The sequence below is a fragment of the Mesoplodon bidens genome (genome assembly GCF_964165515.1).
Source record: "Mesoplodon bidens genome assembly, chromosome: 2".
Taxonomy (NCBI): Eukaryota; Metazoa; Chordata; class Mammalia; order Artiodactyla; family Ziphiidae; genus Mesoplodon; species Mesoplodon bidens.
Window position 1 is genome coordinate 42,791,355 of NC_138177.1, and position 15,808 is coordinate 42,807,162.

The 15,808-nt window shown below is 36.0% G+C and overlaps 1 protein-coding gene across 5 annotated transcripts in view; it reads left to right on the forward strand.

The window, feature by feature from the left end:
- Positions 1-15,808, forward strand: part of HMCN1 (hemicentin 1) — a 526,618-nt gene that overhangs the window by 109,120 nt on the left and 401,690 nt on the right. The window lies entirely within an intron of this gene.

Below are 15,808 nucleotides of genomic sequence, written 5' to 3' on the forward strand. Positions count from 1 at the left end.
GCTACTTACACTACAACTACTCCTTCACCCTCATCAAGCACTCTAGTCCATTGACCCCTATCCTGTCTCCCAGGCCATCAGATCTCTCCTTTTTCACTTTCTTCCAGTCTAGCTCAGAGTCCTATCATTTCAAAAACACTCCTTTTTCTTTCTTGTCCATTGCTTTTCTGTTCAAAAGGCAAAACCTCATTCCTGAATAACTGCAGTTATGTCCACCAATGGCCAAGTGCTGTTGAAACCTCACAACATGGCAGGTTGTTTCCACTGTAAATACATGACCACCTATTTTCACTGGACTCTTAATACTTCCATGATCCTACTATGTTTCTTTGGTCAATTAAATCTCCCATTCCTCTCAATGACAGTTGCAAATCTTATCTGTTCTTCTTAAACCTCTATCCCATTACCCTTTTACTACTGGCTATTTCAACTAATGATCTAGTCTGAGCAAGCTATCTCACTTACTGTTTCACACACAGGCATCTATAAATGGAAGTCCTCCCCTTCCTCATACCTAGCGTGTAATCCACCTACATCTGGTATCCATCCTATCCTCATTCTCTACTTAATCACAACTCCTTGGCTTTCTCAGGATCTTAACCTATCAGACTTTTTTTCAACTGCTTAAGTGTTCCCATTTACTTTTAAATATGTTTCAGTCTCCCCCCAAAACAAACGCATCCCAACAAATGAAAACATTATAAGCAAAACAAAATAAACAACAAATCTCTGTTTTTCTCAAATCCTCTTACAAATAACTTATCTCTCTCAGTTCCTTCAGTGTCAAGAATATTGTCTGTATTGACTGCCATCTTTTCTTCACATCCCTTCCCCATCTGCTCCTCAGTCTATTTCCGTCTAGTTGCCACACCCCTGCCCTGTCCAAGTAGCTCTAGTTGGTGATACATGATTTGTATTTTGCTAAATGCAGTGGTAGCATTTCACTTGTCAGCATATTAGATTAACATCTTTGTAATTCTCGGCAATACTGGCCTCTCCTTTCTTCTTGAGACGTTCTCTTCCCTTACGTATGCTCTCATTTTGTTTCCCACTTTTCCTCAGCTTCCTAGGCAGCTCATTTCTGTCCAATTGGCCATTAAATGTTTAGGATCCTAGAAGGTTTTGAAAGTGGCCCCATTTTTTCTCTCATTTTTATATCTTCTCTTTAGGAGAAATCATCCATACCCACATAAATATGTTTCTAGCTTAGGCCTCTCCTCTGAGAAATAGACCCTTATGTCAGGATCTTGGATGTCACAGTGGCGCTCCAAAGTGAAGCTCACAAATGTTCTCTTTCCACTGCCCCATATCTGGTCCTAAATCCTTGCTCTTTGTTCTGTGTTTGTTATCTTTGTGAATGATGCCTACAATATTTTGGTTATACTACCAAAGATCTGAGTTATCCTTACTATATCCATTCCCTGCCTCTCCCCCACCCCCTCCAATATACAAACCATGAATCAAGTCTTGGTTTTTAACTTTCTAAATAATTTTGATATCAATTGACTTTTCTCCTTTTCTGTTGGCACTGTTCTAGTCCCAGTTACTGTATCTTTAGGCTAAATTGATGCAAAAAAGCTTCTAAATGATTTTCCTGCATTTACTCTTCTTTTTATTTTTCCAGGCCTTTCTCTACTCTGACAGACAAAATAATCTCAAAATACATCTCTGAACATTTCTCCCTAATACCCTGCCCACTCACCTCCTACCGCCATCTCATCAAAGTCTTCCCAAGCTCATGAGTGACCCGAGGCCTGTCAACCTAGAGCCCTACCTAGAGCCGCTCTCTCCCTTGGACCCTGAGCTCTGCCATAGGGGCCTTGCATAGAGCCTCCTCCTGTCTGTATCCCTACCTGTCTCCCCACAGGACCTTTGCACATGCTGTTCTCCTTGCATAGGAAGTTCTTGTTCTTCATCCTGCCCTGTCCATGCTCCTTTAACCTAGTTTAAAATCCTATATTCAAAATCTCATCTGGAATACCACTTCCTCAGAAAATCCTGCCCTATCCTCCAGGCTTGGTCATATCTCACTGCCTCTCTCCATCACAAACTAGTTGGCATTTCACAGTGAAGAACTATGTCTGATTTAGCTCATCAGTGAATCCCTTAGTAAAATGCCTGGCGTATAGAATGTGCTGAATTTTTGACAAATGCAAGAATGAATGAACAAACGAACAAACGAACCATTCTGTACAAATTAACAGAGTCCAAATTAGAGTTTGAAGTTTAATACTTTATTGGCTCACTGTAGGGTGCATGACTTGATTTGGAACTATATACGGTATGAGCATAATTGGGGCATAGGATGAAAAAACTCAAGAGTTCGGCATTCCAAATATGTATTCCATCGTGATTCTTTTATTGTGACTGTCTTTATTTTTAAATTGCATACTAAATTGAATTATGTTTCATAAATATCTAAATAGCTGTATATAGTTATCCCTTGACTGTTTTTCTCTTTTATTCAATTTCTTCTGATAATCTTTTTCATTAATCCTCCATTTCCTTTCTCTTATACCATGTCATTCTTTTTCAGTCATTATCTTGATACTGACAAGTTACTTTTCTATCCCTTGATATAGCAACTTCTTTGCCACTTTCGATGTCCACATTCTTTGAAAAAAAATTTTACACAAAAATTTCTATCCTGTACATGGATCATAGGAATTAGAAATTGTATTGCCCTAATTGTTTAAAATTTTTATGTTCGGGTATTTTTTCATGAGCTCCTGAGGGCAAGAGCCTCGTAGCTCTCATTGAGCGTCTGGTCCACTGTGGGATGAACAAGTGTCTGCAGTAGAGTGGACTTAAATAGCTATAAATGAATGTCATACATGGGTGGCTTCTTTTAAAAATATATATTTAACAGTTAAACTATATCAAATATAATACAAACTTTACTTTGATGGTACAAAAGATACTTAAAAACCTAGGGTTTCCCTGGTGGCACAGTGGTTGAGAGTCTGCCTGCCGATGCAGGGGACACGGGTTCGTGTCCTGGTCTGGGAGGATCCCACATGCCGCGGAGCGGCTGGGTCTGTGAGCGATGGAGCCTGTGCTCCGCAACGGGAGAGGCCACAACAGTGAGAGGCCCACGTACTGCAAAAAAACAAAAAAAAAACCAAAAAAAAACCCACCTAACCATCAGTTTTCATTATATAAAGATTCAGAAGGGCCAAGTAATGGAGATTTCTAGCTGATAGAATGTTAGGAAGAGATTTACTGTATTCATTTTTTGTCTCTGCAAAAAAGAATTCAGCTGGGGTATATTCTTGGAAATCTGGCCAGAATGAAAATGCCTACATTCTCAATGAGACCTGGCGCTGGCACTTCCTGATTTCCTGCCTCTCCCCTTCTTTTGTTCTGATGGATCTTCAGGGAGTGCCCTTATCCTCCTTGCTCTATTTGTCTCCAGGGTGAAGGCTTGTGATTCTTAATCATACTCCATTGATTCTCTCCCCAGCCAACCTCTGGAATTGAACTTGATACAGACACTCTATAGGGTCATATAGCATCTTTGTTCAAGAAAATAATCTTTCTCCCCTGGAATGAAAGCTGGTGTCCATTTCTCTGGAGATTTCCTCTGTACTGGCTATATCTTATGGAATTTATTTTTGAATTGTCTTGGGATCCAAGGGGATGCTTAATTAGAACAACCAGCCAGGGAAGAAATCAAATATTTACTTTTTCTCTTCATTCAAAATCGGGCATTGTTATAGGCATTGGGAATACCACGGAAGTGTTTTTACTTTCAAAGTTTCTAGTGAATTATTCCTTTTTTAATCAATGGCAAAAAATGTCATCAAGTAAGGGTCAAATATGACAAGACACTAGGCTACATTATCTCTTAACATCTAACCTAAAGAATATATTTTGTTTTCTCTTCAGTGCTTTCTTAGAGAATATTTTATTTCATAAATCACTCTGTGAAACTAAAATTTACAAATTTCATAAAAATTTAGAATAATACTAAATTGTGTGTGTGTATAATTTCCAGATACTTCTTCAGTTGCCCTTCTACCATTTTTAGTAACTCCCCCCAATCACTGATATAAAGAGCAACAAGGATTGCTATCTTGTTAAAATTAACTTGGATTTTCTAAAAAAGAAAACTTTAAAAATATTCCTTTCATACTTTAATCGTTTTGAAAACAAGAAAAGTAAATGCAGTTGAAAGTAAATTAAATAATTGCCCATTAACTTTTTACTAGGTTCAGCTATTTTTCCTGTAGAGATATGGAATTAACTTGAGGAAAAGCAACTTAAAAATTTCCAAGAAAAACGTAACAAAAATCGCTAAACTTAAATCATTAAATTTATAACATTAATTCCATTTTCCTTCATCTTCTTTCATCTGGAATGTAGAGAAGTAACTTGAAAAGTATCTGAGCTTTCTCTCTGGGGAAAAGAAGGGAAGACAAATGACAGCAATGGTATTCAAATCACACAGAGCTTTGGGAATTAATATCCTTGTAAATGTGCAGTGTGAAGTCCTGCCTCAGGTCACATTCTCTGTAAGAAACTATAAAGCTTGTTGATTTTTAGAAAGTGGTATTGGCAATGGTATGCTTTCAAGCCTTTTATCCAAACATTTTAAAGAACAAAAAGCATATTAGTCAAACATTTGAAGTGTAGAGAAGGAAGATATTTCTACAGTAATGGAATTATAATTTTTTCATATAGATGGTTGATCCCCAGAACTGAAAAATTTCACACATAATTTAGTTTTTCTTTGAGAAGTGTTTTGATAAAATTGACCTTAATAAAAGCAAGAATAAGAGTAAAAATATGTAGAACAACATCATGACATAGCAACAAGATAGAGTTATGAAGATTAGGGTAAGGTCCAATTATTGTCATTCTTTAACTGAAACAGAAGAATAAATAGACAAACTGAGGTTAAGGGGAAAAAATGTTCTGCTCTAGTATAAGAATAGTTGATGTTAGAATTAACTGCCAACAGAGAATGTGAAAAACTGTGGCTAGATAGGCAAAGACTGTTAAAACAGAGGATAATGCTGATTTATGATGTCAATTCAGTCTACATTTTATTTAATTTCAGGTATTCTAGATCATGCTACTGTGCAAAAGTGTCCTTTTTATTTCTATATTTATAGAAGTCTTCTATATGAATTTAAAAAACAAAACTGATATATAACCAAAAAAATTAAGAAAGTAAAAAGAAAAATTGACTAGAACAAGAAAAGGGAAAGGATTATATGTTAGGATAAATATAATGTAGAGCTATAAAAGACGTGATTTTCATGTTTGGTGTTGGACATGATTCAACTGAAGAAAGCAGTTTTCATTTCCATTTAAGTTTTCTTAATATGCATTTGACTTACAAATATGCATTTGATTTACAAATGCATATATATCAGCATATATATATATATGTGTATATATATATATATATATATATATATATATATATATATATATATATACACTTTTACAGGAGGAATGGCATGTATTTAATTTAGGGAAGAAATCGTGAGATAGAGTCCAATACATACAATTCATAATACATGTGAAAGCTACAAGAATAGTAGAACCAGCATCTGGCCCAAAATAAGGACTTGATAAATGTTAGCTATTGTTACTGCTATTACTACTACTATCTCTAGTACTCCGAGGTTCTTTTAACAGAAATAATCACCAAATAATTATACCATAAATGAACAACAACTATGGAACATGTGCCTTGTGAAAGATTTTGCATGTATTTTAAAGTCATCCTCTCATTTCAAACCTACACAAATATTAATCTTCCTTTTTGCACATGAGGAGACTCAAGCTTTGAGATCTTAGGTAACATGTCTTCCTCAGGTCACCAAACTGGCAAGGAGCAAGGCTAGTCTCAAAAGTGGAGGTATTTAATGTCAAAGCCAGTGTCCTTTTTCACTTTGCTACTTTTCTTCTAAAGATTGGTTTAAGTAACCTTATTAAGCTAATCAAATTAATGTTTATTTATATAATTTCTCTTTGTATTTTACTTCAAAGTAGGAAAGTAGAGAATTAAAGACAGATGTAGGTCTAGGGCTGGTCTCATCCTCAACGAAACAAATTTATTTCTTAAAGATTTTGACTTCCTCTTCTACCTCCAGTCATTTTGGGTTATTGGCTCACCTAAAGTTACTGAGCAGCTAATGAGAATGATAACTGTAAATTGAAAATTACCCCCTTTGCTCAGCATGTGTTCTTGCTGCTTAGCGTGGTAAGCTTATTTAAGTGTAACCTCACAGTCACCTTGGAGAGACACGAGAAGATGCATTTTAAGAGATTGAAAGGTAGTGTTTATACTGCAGTGTATTTGTAGGCAGTTTTGATTATTTTTATTGTTGAAACTTCTTGGTGCCTGAATGAAGCATCTCTTCAAACTTTAGTTTGCTGCTGGAGTTTTCTGCTAGAGTAATAAATTCTCTGAGGGACAAACAATCCTATATCCCCAGGAAGTGAGGGATGGGGACTAAGATAAGTGACTGGAGGGCACTGAGTGGGAATGATTGGCTCCTTTCTAGCTATCCATCCTGGTATCCCTATCCAGAAGCAAATAGTTGGCTGATTTCTTAATATGTTTTGTGTGCACTTCAAAGGACAAAGAGTATAGAAGGGTACTCTGACCATTGCATTGCTTTTTCAAAGCAGAATACACAGACATTTAGAATGGGGTGGGTGTGGATTATGATGGGACATTTCTTGCTTTTCTTTTCAAAGTGCGGATGTGTGGGGATGTTCTTAAGGGTACATACATAAGTCATTGTGGAGTAAATATTGCAAATATATGTGACAGAATAACATTTAGGAAGAGGACTCCTTTGACCTGTGATGCTTGGATTTATTCCATTCATGCTCTTAAGTCAATAAAGGGATTGCTCTGTTCCCCACAATAAGTACTGTACCTGATTTTGTCAGGTTTTAGGTGATGGTAAGGATGGAGGTCAAAATGGTTTTCTTGGGAGAATGTTTCTTGATCTAAAGCCATGACTCCTAGAAAAAAACCTATAAGCCTCACTTTCAACAAAATGGAAAATTAAAGAGTTTCTTCTCAATCCAAATTGATCTGAAGCAGTTCTCAAGAAGCCGTCTTTTTTTCTTCTTAGGCCTTGAAAAAGTCTCAAGAAGACTAGTAGAGTCTTGGTTTTGATATTGACTTTGAGTAGTATTTGTCCAGTTATCTCTTCAGATGTTCGGATCCCTTCCAGAAACTTATCAGTACCCCAGGCATGAACTAGCATCAGTTAGAGATTTGATAGCACTGGCCTTCCTCAGCAGATGATACCTGGGGCTCCTGTGGAGCAATATCTGGGAGCCTCTGTTGGTGTTCAAGGCTGATACAGGCTTTCTTGGGCAGGAGTATCCCATTATTGAATACTGGTCCAGTCACCAGCTAAGTCCCTCAGGTTTCCTTATGCAAACTTTAAGCTGGCCCTCCATTCTTCTATATTCATGTTGATTTTAAAAACTCCTCATTTATCTACTCTCTCTATATATTAGTCTCCTCCTTTGAGATGACCTAGAACTTAGTTCACCAATTTTGTTTAATGACTACTTACTTGTTCTAAAAAAAAAAAACAAACTTATCTATCTCCAATTTCTATATAAATGTAACATTCACAAATTATAATGATTTTATTAGTAAAAGTACATTCTATTAATTTTTTTCGTCAAGACCTATTATAACCTACATAATATAAATATATTTTTATCACTTTAAATAAGAAGAATCACAACATTACAACTTCTTCAGTTAGTAACAAAGATAATGCCAATGTGCTGGAAAGCATGTACAATCCATATGTGAATGTTGGAGCAGAAAGGAAGAGAAAGTGGGCAGGTAGAGTCTGAGGTAGTACAGAGGAAAGGTAGAGAAGGGTCATAGCAGAGAGAAGACAGGGAGAAAGAAAGCCTTCCCAGAGGAAGTGCAAGCAGGGTGAATGCCTAGTCCTTGAATAAGCAAATGATGACTGGCTACAAGGGCCTCCTTAGACCATGCCCCTGCCCTCTTCTGGCTCCTTCTCACTGAGCAAACAAGAGAGACATTTGAATCTCTCTCAAAGAGACATTTGGAGACCAGGAGTCCTTTCCAACCAGAGACCAAGGCAGTGTCTTAATTTAATGGGAAAAGAAAAGGTCCCAATAAAAAGGTACAGAATCCTTGAAGGAGGAGGGAATTCTCTAAGTAGCAGAGAAGAGGAGAATTACTGAAGTGGATACTGAGAATTCCAAGATATCATTTTGCACTTTCCCATTTTTGCCTAGAGTTAACCCTGCACACTTCTATATGTCTCCTGATCACGAGAAGCTACTCGGTGGTGTTTTTGTTATGCTTGGTTGCTTCCGCGCTGTTTCCCTCTTGAAAGGACCATGGTCTATTATAATTCATGTAAATTATGAAGCTTTTGAAATATTTTAAGGTATAAAGGCACATTATTTTCTGATTTATTAATCAAGATATTGAGCATCTGGTACATAGTCTGTTCTTTATGATTATTTAAATGGAAGTGAACTGAATATCCTCTTAAGGCTCAACATGAAATAAGTTCCAATAAATGGAAAGATCAATTTCTGAAGAGTTAGACTCCTACTACTGACAGGTGATAACCTGAAAGCCTGGAAAGGGTTGTTATTGTTAACCTTTAATGTTCCTGGAATCAAGATCAGCAGTTCTTTGATGCCTTGATTTGGATTCCACCTTCTTCAGACTGGTAAAGGGCAGCATGGTGGACTGTCTGGGATGCAGCATTTTCTTTTTTTGATTATGGAGATTTGAAGTTTGGACTCTGAAATATTCTGTCCCTCAGTACATCTCTGCTGTATTTTCTACAAGTGATGAATACCAAATGTCACTGATGCATTAGGATTCTACAGTCATTTTGATTTACTTTATACTTGATTGGGAGCAACTTTTAATTAAATTCAATGTAATTTAATGGTTTCCACATGTACATTCTGTTTTTTGGGTTATAGAATCGCACAGCTGTATTTTTAGAAAGAGAACTGAGAGTTGTAAACTTTTGTTCAGCTTGCAACTGAGTTTCATTTCTAAATTTTATATGTAAAGGGAAAATTATGCAAATAAGACATCCAAAACAATGCATGTTCCATGTGAAAGGAAAATATAGTTTGACTCTGAAACTAGGCTTAGTAGGTTGTAGTCATGTTAGAATAAGGGTAAATATTGTAATGCCAATAGACGTTCTTTTGGACTCAGGCATGAGCCTGCCAAAAATGTTTCATTTTTTAATTGCTTACAGTTAGGCGTACCTGGAAAACAACTGGTATAAACACTAATTCATTGAAAATGGCTGATGAGAATAGAAGAATTGAAATGGGTTGGAAGAGAAATAATAAGGCATGGGCAAGGGCCTGCTTTGAGATTAGCCTTCTTCCTTCTCTGATCCCTTGTTTGATGAGTGTTTTCCCATTAGGTTTTGGACAGAGACCTCATTTTTCTCCAACTCCTCTCAGGGTTTAAAGGTTCAGTTTCTTCCAGTACCATTCCCACACTGTCTTGTATTTAGAAAAGACAGCATGGTAATCTGTTTTATTACTCCCTTGACTGATAGCATTTCTATTCATTCCTATTTAATCTTGTTGACAGGAATTTATTTTCTGAACTTAATTATCACTGTAATTCTGAGGTTACCATTTTTTTCCCTTTAATTTCAAGAGCAGTGTTTCCTGTGAAAGGGCACATCTGTTTTTTCAGTAAACATTTTTTTCTGTCTGAAGTGTCTTTGGCAACTTGGTAAGTTGTCGCCATCAGTAGAATTAGAAAGACAAAATGATGAATGAAACTACTGATACAAATTAGTTATATTTCAGAATTCAAATAAAAACTCTAAGTTAACAAAGTCAGGCCCTTCTTATATGCCTTTAGGGAATTATGCAATTCAGTTCATTATGCAACTCCCTCACAGCTTTCATTTTCATGTATCTGTGCAGGTTGATGTGGTTTCGGGGGATGCATATGCATTGCTGTGTTTGTTTTCTGTTAAATATAAAAATTGACCTCGTGATGCGGGGTGGGGGGAAGGAGGTGGGGAGGGAGAAAGAGAGAGAGATAAGAGGGAAGAAGAGGGAGGAGGAGGAGAGGGGAGACGTGGGGGGAGTTAGTTTTATATATCACAAGAATTTATATATATACATGCACATGCACACACACACACACACACATATATTCATATGTGTATTGCTTACTTAAAGAACAACTTTTGGCACTTGTATTTTCAGGAGACTTAGCTCTGGAATTTTGCTACTTGAAATGAGATGGTCCAGGCTTGAGCAAAGCTCAGACTTAATACAGCAAGTGTGTCTAGATTGTGTCAGGATTGCTTTGCACAGTCTCATTCGCCCATTTACCCACTATTCATTCATTTACCCATTCATTCATCAAACAACAATGGAACACTTACTAAGTTCCCCAAGGAACAGTGATCTAGTGGGAGGAAGCAGGTAAGTTATACGTACAAGTCAGCGAATGCTATAATAGAATGAACAATATTCTTTGGGCATCCAGAAGAAGGAGAATCTTTCTTCTGCTGCTTTTACAGTGTCCCTGACAAGCTGCTTGCAGCCACAGAAGTAGATGAGGAAATAAAATGCCACAGTGCTGTTTGCGTGACGCCAGGCAGAACTGAGTTCCTAATCCCTGCTCTTTCACATACTGGTTGTGTGATCCTGGGAAAGGGGTTTTCAAGATTTAGTGCTCTGTCAAGAAAATATGCTAAAAATGATACCTCCCCCATCAATTGATGTAAAGCGTAAATAGCGGAGCATGTGTGACAATACCATCTCAGTGCTTGGTGCACAATCGATATCCATTGAGTTAATACAAGTAGAGTGTCATCACCAACAAAGTATCAGTTAAATAAATGAGACTTTTCATAGATTCACGTTCATCTATTCTAAATTTCTTCATCATAGATATTTTATAGAATATTGTTTTACTTTTCCATTTGGTATTCAGGTCAAAACAGAAAATGTTAAGACTTTTAAAGGACTACCTTTTTTTTTAAGTTTGGAACTAAAAACTTAAAACAGTTTGTTTTTATAATTTCAGTCACAATCCCATTGCACTAATTTTATAATCTGTACATGAGTTTGACCCAAATTAACCTAAAGTATCCTACTTTGTTAGGCTTATTTATAAGCATGGACGTTTTGACAATGGTTCTCAGTCCTGTTCTGACAAATTTACCTTTTAGTTAAATTTAATGATCAGAAGATCAGTTAATGATCTGGGAAACACTATTAGCCAACCTGTGAGTTAAGTTTCTAAGATATTTTGTATGTTTATGTAAATATATAAAAACGTTATTTATAAACTTTGTGTGTATGTGTTTGTGTATGTTTAAACAAAGTAAGTGATTTATAGATTTTTGGAGTAGATTTTAGCTTGATTCCTAAACATTAGTAAATTAAAACAACTTGAATTTTTGTTTCTAATAACTTCTTCCAGGAAGCAAAGTTCACGGAAGACTTTTAGATCCAATCAACAGCTTTACAAATAATAGTCTAGAATGAAGCATACATAACTAAACCAAACATATCATTCTAAAGCAGTGCTGTCCAATAAAAGTAGAATGTGAGCCACATATGTAGTCTTAAAAAACAGTTGAAATTAATTTAAATAATCTAACCCATTATATCTAAAATATTATCAATTTAACATGTCATCAGGATAAAAATCAGTACTTCAGTTTTCAAATTTAAATTTTAAAATAAAACATTCAGTTCCTCAGTTTCACTAATCTTATTTCAAGTGTTCAGTAGCCACATAAGGCTAGTTAGTGGCTACTGTAGTAGATAGCACATATCTGAAGTCTTCCTTTTATAGATCATTTTAATGGTTATTTATGATTTTAAATGATTAGAAAATTAAACAAGTATCAGAGAGGGACCTTTATAAGGCTATAACATTATATGTTAACTTCTTTTGGAAAAAAGGAACTTATTTCTCTTCTCAAGAACCTACATGTACAATGAGATAGGCAAACTTCCAAGGATCCTGGGTGATGTTGAGGGATGAGCATCCCGAGGTTCTCTTAGAGTAAATTTGAATGCAAGTCAAGTGGCTCAAAGATTGTTCTCCACTCAGTAACTGGACAAGATTTATCATTCTTGCCATTCCTAACAAGTATCTCTGAAGATGACTTAGCTGTTCTGATTTTTGGCCCACAGACAGATGACTTCTCCTAGCCCCTTGATACTAGGTGACAATGAGCAAAAAGCAGTTCATCTCTCCATAGAGTTATTTACCACAGAGCATTATTGTGTACTTGGCCATTTAACAAATGCTGTGGAATGGATAACTTATATTGTGATTCCACTCAGGTGCACAATGTCAAGTGCAGGTGAGAAATTGTTTTTTGCTTAAGCTTCTGAAAATACAGTAGGAATCTAATACATTGTTGAGCAGTCCAGAATATTCATTACGGATACGCAGAGTTGGCTACAAGTAAGAATTATTCCTAACCAACATACTAAAGTTACCAATGTGCCCAGTAGCTATTTCCCACTTTCCTAGCCCACAAATGCTCACTCAGGGGCATTTGCTGCACACGGTAATCCCTCCAAATAACTGTTATGCCAAGGAAAATATGTTTCATTATTAAAGAATAAAGCAAATTAGAGTACATCTGAAGAGTGAGGAAGTATATCTGAATGGGAGAAAAGAGAACGTTTTAAAGAGGGGAAGGCATATTATCTCAACCTTGGAAGGAAAATAATTCAATTTGACAAATATTTACTCAGTAATTACTGTATGTCAGCAAATGCTATGAACTGAGTTCTCAGGGACTTAGCACACAGTTCCTGCCATCAAATAGCTTAGAGAAAATGGGAGATTTTAGACATGCATACATCGGTAAGGAATGTTTGATGGTGGAGATGCAGCAGTAGAAAGATTACTTGAATGAAAGTACTAAAGGAATTAAGATGTGAAGCAAGGGGCATAATTAAAGAACAGGAAATAGCCTCAGATTAAAGGAAGCAATTTTTTTCTTCGAGTTGTATTGAGATATAGTTGACATACATCACTGTATTAAGTTTACGGTGTACAGCATGATGATTTGAGTTACATACATCATGAAATGATTATCGCAATAAGTTTAGTAAGCAGTCATCATCCGATATAGATGTAAAACCAAAGAAATAGAATAAAAATTTTTCCCTGTGATGAGAACTCTTAAAGTTTACTCTCTTAACCACCTTCATATATAACACACAGCAGTGTTCATTATATTTATCATGTAGTACATTGCATCCCTAGTACTTCTCTTACTTTTAACTGGAAGTTTGTACCTTTTGACTGCCTTCATCTAATTCCCCCTCCCCTTGCCTCTGGTAACCAAAATCTGATTTCTTTTTCTGTGAGTTTGTTTGTTTTCAAAGTATTATTGACCTACAACACAGTTCCTGTTACACAACATATTAATTCAATATTTCTATACATTTCACATTGATCACCGGTAAGTCTAATTACCAAGGAAGCAATTTTTGAAGAGGGAGCATCAGGAGATAGAAAGCCAGAAAGATAATTTGATCCAACACAGTGGTTAGTGCAAGATTTTAACTAGGAACGTGATATAGACAGCTCTTTACTTCAGGAAATATAAAGTTTGGTGGTAGGAAGAGCAGATTAGATAGGAGGCTATACTTATAATAAAATTAATGATAAGAAGAGTGAATTGTAGGAAGTAAAGAGGAAGGGAGGGGACAGATTCATGATGGGTGTAGAAGGAAAATGGTTTGACCACTGATAAGGTGAAGAAAGAGGGAGGAGTCAAAGATGACTCAGGTTTTGAACTGAACATCTAGTCAGATGGTACCATTAACAAAAATAGGGAAGATATGGTTGGGGAAAATACAGTGAGTTCCATAGTAGATGCACTGAATTGTAGACACCTGTAAAATGTCTAGGAGTAGATGTCTAACAAGCACTTGTAAATAGAAAATTGGAATTTGGGAGATAAGTACAGTCTGAGGATACAAGTATACAAGTTTTTGAGAACAGTATTATCTGTTAAGCTAGATCCTGTGAAAATGCACATAAGTAAAAGAGGATAGGAGATATTTACTGAAAAAATAGAAGGAACTGCTAACTCAATAAAATTTCTGGGAGTTGATAACTGTTATCTTCTCGAAAGTTACTGCAGTGTCCAGCCCTCTACTATTAAGAAAGTGGCATAATATTTAATGGGTGTCTCAATTTTAGAAGTAATTTGTAACAGTTGGTGCTCAGTTCCAACTCATTGAATAAATGGTGTTTAAAGGCTGTAAGTACTGAGTGGCATCCAGTGCAAGAAAAGATTCTTCAGGTGGTCCAGGCTAAAGTGTAAACAATTCTAGTGCTTGGTTCTTATGACCCTGATTAGATCTGTGGTGCTCAGGGTATCTGTATCAGAATCAGAGATTGTTTGGAGCCTAGGGAAAGCCCCAATATGAGAATCAAGTAGAATCTTCAGAGTTTAAAGGTAAAACCTTATCCCTTTCATCAAGTAATTATTTTCTGTTTGAGAAAGAGCTCTTACTCACTGGGTTCTAGTGGACTGTGGAACCACGAGGCCCCCCAGAATCCCAAGCTGCCCTGCTTTTTTATTTGATTGTATTTTCTAGGCATGAGCTTCTTAAGGACAAGATACTTTGGCTTATTCATGTTTGTGTACCTAAATCCTTGCAGGGTGTTTAGCAGTTATTCATTGCTCAAAACATATTGGTTGAAAGTCCTTTTCCTTGGCCCTGTAGTTATTGACATCTGCTAAGGAAATAATCAGACATGAGAAAAAAAATATAAAATACTATAATATATATATTATAAATACAAGCATATTTATAATAGATTTGTATTTATTTATAACAGGAAAATTTGAAAGAGAATTAATATTTAATAATAGAGAAATGCCTGACTAAATTATGGGATGTAGACAGAATATTATACAATCATTAAAACCTGTGATTTTGAAGAACATTGATGACATGGTAACATATGCAGGATATAACTCTAAATTTAAAATATAATGTATAAAATGGTAATTACAGCATGCTCACAGTTTTATCTATCAATTCACCTGTGTTGGAAGGAAATAAGTGTGACAAGAATTCCTCTTAGGGTGAGGACTATTTTTGTTTAGGAAGGTATATTGAGCCTAATCGAGTAGAAAATAAAACACAGAGATCATGTGTTAGTAGTAATAATGAAGCAGAGTGAAAAGAGTGACAGAGGGGGTGTATTTTATATAAGGTGGTCATGGAAGACTTCTCTGATAAGTCACATTTGGGCAGAAACTTGGGTATAGGAGATGAACCAGTGTGTTTGTTTGCTGGTGGGAATGATCCAGTAAAGAGGGAATGTTTGACAATGGAGTGGGGAGAAGGGACAGCCATAGGAGCCATGTCCTTGATTAGGCCCAGGTGAGAAGTTAGCCTAAGCTATGAGTATAAATGATTCCTTCACCATAAGGGCAGGGCATGTGCCTGCTGTTGCTGGACGTTAATAGGTATCGGTGTGGGAGTTTACGAAAGTTCTGTTCTGATTGCTTCTGTTTTCTCAGTACAATAGAAGAAAAGTCATCAAATAAGAATGAGAAGGGATAAGAAAAGAGGGGATGTATAAAATAGTCATGTATGAGAGTGGGAGTCAGTCAATATTAGTTAAAAAGCATATAACAATTTCTATTATTTTCTGTATTTTTGGTGAATTTTAATTAGTTTTTTCTTTTCCTGACCTTTAAGTTTAATTTATTTACTTATTTTTATTGAAATACAGTTGATTTACAATGTCGTGTTAGTTTCAGGTGTTCAG